At 36.3% G+C, this 10000-nt stretch overlaps 1 protein-coding gene across 12 annotated transcripts in view; it reads right to left on the bottom strand.

Annotated features, from left to right (window-relative positions):
* CDIN1 (CDAN1 interacting nuclease 1) overlaps positions 1-10000 on the bottom strand; it is a 132900-nt gene that overhangs the window by 85077 nt on the left and 37823 nt on the right. The window lies entirely within an intron of this gene.

Genomic DNA, 10000 nt, shown 5'->3' with positions numbered 1-10000 from the left:
AAGGATGACATAGTATTCAATCAAAATACAGGGGTGTCGGAAATCCTAAAAAATACTTAAGAACATCCTGAAATGCTGAAAATTGAAGTGGAGGGTTAGGGATGATAATTAATTTTGATATACTGACAGCAATTTGATATTTTAAAATACCTTATCTGGGTCAAATGAAATTCATGTTTAATGACTGTCAGTTTCACATTCAACTTACTAGTTGTTTATTTTTCGATCTGTACAAACTAATACTGCTTCTTTTCTTATTGTTGGTGATTTAAATTTTCCTAATTAAGTGCATTATGTTTTACAGCAAATAATAATTTTTTTTAAAATTCTGATAAAATTAGAAGTAGGCCTTAGAATGTCTAAGTTAGTTGGGTAAAGGTATAAAGAAAAAACTCATGTAGCTAGAGAAAATGGATTAAATGGAATGAAACCAATGTTATCTATAGGCAGAAAAACATATTATATTCCTATCTTTTATAAAATTTCTTGGGTCTTTTAAACTGGGTATAAAAAAACCAACTCTCTTTTACATTTTATCATTTGGGTTTCCAAAAAGCTGCTATTCTAAATATGACGTACAAACAATTCGGAAATAATATTTTGTTCCAATTCCAAAATTTCTTTGATCCTGTTTGTTACACATGAACTGTTATCTTCAAGTGGTTGCCCAGGGATATTCTCCCAGGTTAAAAAAGTTATACCTGCCAGCCAATACTGGGCCAGGAATGAGAAAATGGATAGGTAATTTCACAGTAACCAGTTTCCTTTTATTGTTCTTAATGAACAAAACTTTCCTTTCTATCACACACCAGAATTCTACTAGCAGACTAGAGCTCACAGGATACCTGCTAAATAACAACAGGTCAGTCAGCGCTATCATCCCACTCACTAGGTGATGAAGCAGAAAGCTCAGTTTGCAGCAAAGCCATTCGTTAAAAAATTCATAAATTTATAAAGACACTTAAACCATTCTACCACAGTTTATAAACTAACATGTTATTCAAACATAACAAACAAAAGGCACTGAAAATGCAAAGCCAATAGCAATTCTTTTGCATCCACACATCACTACCGGCATACATTGTTAAACATCCTGGACGTGATTTTCACTAAGGTGTAGTGATTCTCCCTTAATAGGAAAATAAGCTTTTTTAGGCAAGGATTTAATCTTTCGTTTATGCTATCCACCTACTTTGAGAAGTTACACACCATCAAATAGTAGAGAAAACTTGGAAGGGGGTAAATATTAGTGCCAATTATATGCTTAGATAAGTTAGCAGTGATTAGGGAATTATACAATAAAGTCTATATCCAGTACATTATGTTTTTAATGATCACTCTAATAAGCACTTAAGCGACTGTGATACACTAAGGAATGACCAATACCACTACATAAGGGAAAGTTGAACATTACTAATCTCTTGCAATTTTTGGACATGCCATAAAAAGAAAATTAAAGAAAAAAAGATTGTTTTAAAAAATCTTTGTTAAAGTTTATTAGTAGCAGCTAAGGAAACTAACTAGTCACACATGCACAACACCCAAGAAAAATCCCAAAGCCCTGTCAAGGATTAGACTCTGAGAACAAGCAGAAATTCATGTCCATTTTCTCCCAACAAAAGTTAACAGTGGCGTGACATAAGTTGACACATAATAAATCAGGTTGTTTAAAATGTTTTGTAAGGACCTAACAAAACTAAGTGATGAGGTTATAGAGGATTCAAATATGTCAAACTCAGGTTATGATCCTGCAGATGAATCTGAGTAAACTGGCACCTATTGAAAAGCTGTAGCTCCGCATAGCTGCAAGTTTCACCTCAAGCACATGATGGCCTTGCATATGTCTTTTCAGGGCTGGGCCCTCATTTAGTTTACTGAGACAAAGGCAAAGAAATTTCAGAGAATAAAATTAAGGCTAAATGAATACATGCTTCAACAGCAGATTGAGAAAAAGAATTTTGTGAAACGTGTGCCTCTTCATTTTGTCTACTGAATTGTTTTACCAATCTGAAAAGAAACACGTTTATGAAACGTGCAAAGATACACGTTTATGAAACTTATAGCTACAAAACATCAGGGCCAAAGACATCACAGGATTTTAAAAATGCTGGATATTTTGAATTGTGAGTATTCAAAACAAAAAGAAAACCAAGCAAACTGAAAGAGTAGCAATTCTCAAAAAAGAATCAGCATTTTGGAAGTGATACAGAACAAAAGCCAGTACTTGCTTTAAGAACTTCTTTGGGAGACAAAAGATATGTGGTAAAAGTTATCTGTAAGTGCCTACTGCAGAGAATTGTTGTCCCCCCACATAAAAATACCGCTTGCCAAATGCCCAGTACTACTAGTATCAAGCATGGGATCCCAGCCTATGGAACAATGTATAGCTGTTTTTGTCACTTTCTGAAGGTTGACATGTCTTACAGCACCTTTATTGTTTTCCCATCTTGCGGTACAATGGACAGAAGCAACATTTCATCTAGATTGTAACTGTGGGGGGCAGAGTTGGGAGAAACACATTCTCAGTGAGGTTTTGTGAAACCTACCACGACTAGGGCTGCATTCATAGCTGCAGCAACTGTTTTCTAAATTAAACAATTTTACAATTAAGAAAAGATCACTAATTGATCTGGTATGACAATTATCACATTAATACATAATATGATTCAGCCAAAAAAAATTAATTAGACGAGTAATGCTTTAACTGCATGATGGCAAAACGTACCATTTTAACAAAGATCTATTCTGGCACTTATCTGAGGACCAGGCGCCAAACTAAAAGCATATCTCATCCAATTTTTTAAAAAGTTTCAAGGAATTTGAGCTAAAAAAGCTAGACACACGCATTACATAGGGAACAGTGATCTGAAAAGAACAAATCCATTTACATTCTGTAATATACTCCTGACCCATCTTCATGGGAAGAAGAAAGGCATTTTAGCCAAGCAGTGTAAGGTTGTACTTGTCTTCTCCAATAGAACTCATGCTGTAAAAGTGAAATTTATACTATTGGGGAGTGAAGAAAGGAAGAAATGGAGATTCTTCTGAATAGCCTATTTGAGACTCTGCAGTGAACACAGGGCCCCCACTCCCATCTCCTCCCCATGAAATGCACATTTCTTTCACTTTGTCCTCTCTAATAAATACAGAACATATATATATGTATACTAAATCAAAACAAAACAAAGCAAAACCCACCAAACCAAACACTTCACTGCACATGCTTCTCCTCCTTGGGAGAAAAGAAGAGAACAAACAACACGACACATACGCAGTCATACAGCTTAACACACTCCTGCAAGGCATTCAGATATAGTAGGATAAATGAAGGATAAGCCCCTACATAGAACAGAGAATAGAGTAAATTGCAGGGGAAAAAGGACTAGATGTTTTTTTTTAACCACCCCAAACAGGGTTGCTGAGCCACAAATAATTTTTTGGGAGAGGTATCACGACAAATTTAGTATATATGAATAATAGATCAAAGTCAACTAATAATTCCTTAAAAAGGGTATGCAATCAGTAAAATAACATGCACATCATGTGGACTGGAAATATATTCCCTATCTCACTGGGGAAAAATATTGAGGAATAGTTTTAATTTTTAATTAAGAAGAAGTACTATAACCCATTTATTAAATATGTTTTGAATGGCTCCATCGTGAATTAAGGTCAAAATACAATTTCTAAATTCTCAAGCTATGACGTAGGATTAGCTTTATTGATCTTCTGCATGATTTGTAGGAGCCCTCAATCATTATTTTGACAGTTTTATCATACAGTAATAGACTTCCTTTTAGATAATTACAGTTACTACATTCAATTTCAATCTTCTGTAGGACTTTTCCTTAGATAATCACACCTAGATCATGTTTCTTTCTTTAGTCAGACATATGCAATAAACTTTGTATAGCAGCACTAATTATTTTAACACCGTAATTTTAAACCTTACCAAAACAAGTTCAAGGGTTAATTATACAAGAAAACGTTCATCTTATCATTATCATCATTACTTATAAAATGAATTTTGCAAATGAGCATTTACTTCAGGGAAATATAAAGCAGAACAGGTAACGTTAATAGACCATAGAAGTTATTTAAAGTTGTTAAGTTGTACACGTCTCTTGTTTCAATTTATACCTGTTTCTCATCCTACCAGGTCACTACTGTCAACAGCCTGTATCTGTCTTCCTAATAACCTCCCCATAGGTACCAGCAGGCTGCTCTTCAGTCCCCCTGAAATCATCTCTTCTCCCAGCTGAACAAGCCTCCGTTCCCTCAGCCTCTTCTCACAGGGCAAGTGCTCCAGCCCCTTTACCATCCTGGTGGCCCTCCAGTGAATGAAATCATCTCAGTCGATCAACGTCGCCCTTGTACCGCTGCCGTTTAACCCAGAAGGAACCCAGAGTTCTGCTGCTGAGCTGAATCAGAATCTCAAAGGCATCAAAGAGCACAGAGCTGACCGTGCTGCAACCATGAGGCAATCCAACTGAGTAAGGCCGGGATGTCATGTCTTGCCCTCCTGCCCAAGTGTTCCACATACATTTTTTGCATGGTCTGGCCTTCCTCATGTTTAACTATCCATTTAAAAATCAGAAGAGATCTCAGCTGGCAGCATTATACTTTGTTGACCTGCTTATTTTCTTGCAATTTTTGAAGAGTGGGTTCCAATCTCCTTACTCAAAGAAGTGATTAAAGTCAGGTAAGTTTATTGCCTGCAGGCTCTATCATCTTTTGGAGAAAGCAGACCCAAAAAAAGAAAGAAAAAAAGGAGTTTGTTTTATTTTAACTAAAAGGTTGGAACATCTAACCTAAGGAGAGGTTTTAGATCCTACATGGAAAAAAAAAATCCCAACAGCAGCCCTCAGCAAATTGTTTTTCATTGGTTTTCAATGCTTTTTCAACTGCTTTTCAGTGTTTTCTTTGGTGTTTTTCATTGGCTGCTTAAGACAGTTTTGATGATGTCAAACATTTGGATCTCCCTTTCAGATGACTCTTCCTGCATTTTGTTGTGTAGTCAGCTTTTTAATTGAGATGTCTCAGTAACACCCTTCAGGCACTGCATTCAGCACCCTTTTTAGCTTTCAAGCTTTTTGCTCAGAGTCATTCTGAAGTAAGCAAAGTTAAGTCATGCAATGCTTTTTTAGCTCCTCCAATACAAAGGACATGGATGCTGTAGTTATTCAGGACAAAACTGGTGGTAAGATGTTCCAGGGATTTAATGCTCGTGCTCCAGCATACTGCTGCATATATGCTAGGGGAAGGTTTGAAAAGAAGTTTAAATTGGCTTATTTGCAGTGAAAGGCATTTTTAGAGAAGACAGCAAGGCCCATTCCTGCTGCTGTTGATAAGTTATGCTGAAGTAGCAATACTTACACAGATGCTAGTGAATCCACTATGGAAGGAATGCATCTCACACTAAAGGACGTTCACCTCCTGTGAGTTTGAAGATAGCCATTTCTACAAACAGAAACAACTTACTGTAATTGAGGGCCATGATCTAAAATCTGAGATGACATTGGTCAAGTAGCTCACCGATGTGCAATGCTTAACTTAACACCAAGCATGCTCTTTGTCTACTTAGGACATAGGCCTTCTCTAATATATTCTAGAAAGACAAGTTGGAATAGTCCAAAGAAAAGTAACTTTTAAGAGTTGAAGGCAAACAGCTTTTCTCAGCAATATTGTCTCAAGAAAAATTCTCTCTGGCACCAATTTATCAATGCACTACTGAGGCTGCATTCATCAGACGTTTATACAGAAATGGGAAGACTGAGCCTTGCTCAGTGTTATAGAAAAGCTACTGAATTTTCTCTGAAAAAGTGGACAACAGACTTATAGAGGTTAAAAAGAAAAATTGCCCTTCATTTTGTGTTCATCCATTTTTCCCCTTCTAGCTTAAAGAGGAAGCAGGGAATGAGTACATGGGGATTCAGAAGTATCTAGCTCTCATAAATCCATGCCTGTCAAGTGTAAGATTGAATCCTTGTCTTTGCTTTGACACAAGCTCTCTATAGGACTGTGGCCAAGTTAATTAACCTGTTCATGGTTCAACTGTTTCATTTGTAAACTGGGAGTAGTATTTGGACCAAAACTCAAGCATGGCTAGTGAACAAGCTAGTATTTCAAGATCATCAAGAAGAAAGTGGTGTGTAGTGGTTAGAAACCCGGTCATGTCAGCATCATTCACTTAGTTGTGCATGCTGTCCAAGTATTTTCCCACATGTAAAAAGAAAAGAAAGACCAAGGGTGCTGGCTTCACTAAATTAACGTCAATATTCATGTGAGAAGTATATAGTCAAATTGGTCACATGAAAACTATTTTTTTGCATTTTAGCCTCAGCCTCCTACTTCCGTTCCACTGTGCTTTTCTCATCCAAGAGTTAATGGGATGAAAATAAACTGCTTACATGCATCCGACATTGAGACTTTAGAACCACTCTCCAGTTTCTTCAGCAAATGTTTTAATTTAGTTGCCAATTTTCACTTGGAAGAGAAGTTTGCTTTGAATACCTGCATAAGACCTGTTCTGTAACAGCATCTCTACATGACAAGACTATTACATGGCAAATTAAAAAAGCAGCTTCTTAACAGTCAATCTAATGGTGAAGGAAAAATAGTTCCCCATTCCTAAAAAGAGAACAAGTGAAATACTGACAAGCAGATTAAAAAAACTGGAGTGTATTCTAATTTCAGAGGCAGAATCCATTCTGGACATGCAAGCAGAGGAATCTTTTTTGTTTCCATTCTGAGGATGTAGAATTTGTTTTCACTAGTGCAACTAATCTGCTTTGAAAGCTGTCCCTATCCTACTGGCTTTCCATTCTCACTAAGGCAACTAAAAGAACATAGACGTTTCCCATAGTCAAGAGGGAATGAGACATCTAAAAAACTGTATTTTTTTTTTCCAGAAAGGGAACTTCTACTTCTGGGAGCACAGCTTAAACATCTGGTATACTTCCTGCCCCTGCCTTTGTAAAAATATTCTGCATTATCAGTATGAATTCAAAGATAGAAAGATGGAGAAATGGAAAAATTAAGAGTAACTTAGAAACATTATCATTGGTCAGTATTAAAAATGATACTTTCTCAAGACCTTCTCTGTGTTTAATAAGATGTGTGCAAATGCAAAGAAACTGTAATTAATGCAATTTTATCTTTCTGAACAGTGAAATCAACTGTCAGTCAATAGACTGCAAACTTAATGGACCACAGTCAGAAGACACTCAGCAAACTACTCTCGACTTAAGTAAAAAGCTCTTGTTTTCTCATACTAATTGGCTTGAACAAAATTTCATCCATGTGGAAAAACACACGCAAAAAAGTACAACAGAACATTGCCAAGGCCTACTATGCACCTATAATTTTTACTAGAAGGCAACCTACCGCAATTTAAGTTTTCACATATGCAGTAGACAAAGTGAAGACAGTGTTATATTCAAGATTGTTTTTAGAATCAGCAATGTATTGCATTTAGCATTTTCACAGCCTAAAAGGCTAGTGATTGGCCCTGTTGTATGTCTAGATTTGTTAGGTACACAGCAAATTCTCTTATATGTGCTGTATTTTAACAAAACTTTAGGCCACCAGCCTGAAACAAAATCCTTACTTCTATGGATTCTACATGAGTGCATTCTGATAATTAGTCAATGGTAATACATTTCTGAAAGATGAACCGAATTCCTACAGTATATATATCAGGTAGCAAACACTTTGTAATAAGGAAAAATGTGAAATAAGACATTCAAATATATATTTTAATTCCTGGAGATTTAAGCAATTTGAGATTCTTTCATAAGAGCTTCTTCAGAGTTGAAAATAATTTCTAAAAGCTAAGTACGAAGCATTTTCTAGCAGAGGTGATACAACTTTGAAATGAATTTTATGTATGTTAAGGATTGTTAATATACAAGGGACTCACGTTTAGGTAGTGTTCTCAGAGCAAATAGATTACTTATGTTACGTATTCTATATAAATATACTAGACAATTTTGAAGTCAGTTTTGAATTCCTTTTATTATACATACTGTCTAAAATTTAATAATTATAGTTGTACTGTGCAATTTGTAATGGTGCAGAATGCTTGTTTTAGAACTGTTTTCTAATTCTTGCCTTCCACCTCTCTGCCTTCACTTGGCAAGTGGACTGTAGATGCATTTCAATAGATGCAATGGATACTAGCACTGCTCTGCTCAACTGCTCAACTTGAGCATATAAACTGCATCTCATTGTTTGTTTGTTTGTTTTAAACCTTTCACCAAAAGCTGAGTGTAGAAAGCCTGATGATATTGGTTTCTCTTTTAAAGTTGCTTATTCAATAGCTAAGAGAAAGTAGAGGAAGGTGGGAGGATATTCTGACCTTATATACATGTTACTGTCATCTTAATAATCAATAGCAGGTAGTCACACAGAAGAAGCTTGAGATTGTATTTTACATTGTTATCTAAGTGTACATAAAAAGAGGGCAGAAAAGGTAAGATTAAAAAAATGTGTAAGTGTTTGCACTTCTTCCTCTTTATGTAGTTGTTGTTATGAATTTCTATTCCTGATTAACATCTTTACCTGGAGGATGCAAAAGAGTTTAATTTCCTCAAGTTTGCAGATGACACCAAAATGGGACGCAGGGCTACCATTCAGAGGGGCCTAGACAGACAGGCTAGAGAAATGGGCCAGCAGGAATCTCATGAAATTTAATAAGGGCAAATGCAGAGTGCTGTACCTGGGAAGGAGGAACCCCTGGCAACAATGCAGGCTGGGACGGACTTGCTACGGAGCAGCTCTGCAAACAGGACCTGGGGGCCCTGGTGGAGTAGCAAGCTGAACGTCAGCCAGCACTGTACTGTGGCAGAGAAGGCGGACAACAGCAACCTGGGCTTTACTAAAAGGAGCAGAGCCAGTAGATTTAGGGAAGTGATTATCCCCTTTACTTAGCATTTATTAGACTACATCTAGAATACTGTTTTGCATCCTGGAATTCAACACCTGGAATTCAAGGTCGTAAAAGGATTCTAAGTCTATAAGTACAGAATTTATCTATTTTAAATGACAACATCAATTTTATTTTTCTTTTTAGGATATAGAGATAACTGCAATATATGATGTTACATTTACAGGGTTTCATTATGCTTGTACAAGGCACCCTCTCTCCTTGGCCCCACAGTTTTGTTTGGACTTAATCTTCCTTACATTGATAGAATAATCTGAGAGATTTAATAAGGTAATAGGCAAAAGAATTATTACAGTGCTCAGTTGAATAATAGGTTTTGAACTTGGCTAAGTCAAAGGATACATAGAGAGAGCACATCCTTCAAATTGTTCAGCATCCCAATAGAACCTGAAGCTTGTCACAGACCGAAAACTGGCACACAAGGCTCCCCTGCTCAAACCCAAATAGTAAAAACACTAAAAGGATATATTTTGTTCGCATCCAGAAACTGTACACTTTTCTTTGACAACATGCGGAATGGTGATTACTATAGCATAATTGCTTTTGATGTACTTAAAAAAACAGTAGGTGGTATAGACGTCAATTCTAAGTGGTATTACTTCATGTAAGAACACTGTAGAGAACTCAACAGTATTTTTGATTCCAACAGCATTACACTGCATAAATAGGGAATTTGGTGTGATATCACAGTAATCTCTACCCTGAGACCAAAGTTACTGGAAAAGAAAAAAAAGGCTATCAAATCAAGAAGTCTGTCTTCTGGAATGGAAGAAGACTAGGCCACGAAGTGTACAATTTCCCACTATACTTAAACTACTTGGGCACAATTTAAGTCCATGTTCCACATTTATTTTAAAAGGACTACTAAAGGTATTACACTGTTAGTTACTCTAACTTCTATAATGGCAAACTCCTTTCCTAGGAGTATACGCCAGGTGGTGGAAAACTTTTCCATTATTAGTACTGATGTCTTTATATAAACAGATTTATTTTTGCTTTCAACAGATTTTGTTGCCTACCTTGCAAAGAGAAATGCAAATATTCCTGCTCAGC

This window comes from Calonectris borealis, chromosome 5 (assembly GCF_964195595.1).
Source record: "Calonectris borealis chromosome 5, bCalBor7.hap1.2, whole genome shotgun sequence".
Classification (NCBI taxonomy): Eukaryota; Metazoa; Chordata; class Aves; order Procellariiformes; family Procellariidae; genus Calonectris; species Calonectris borealis.
The sequence above is the reverse complement of the archived record's forward strand: the minus strand, read 5'-3'. Positions and strand labels throughout refer to the sequence as shown.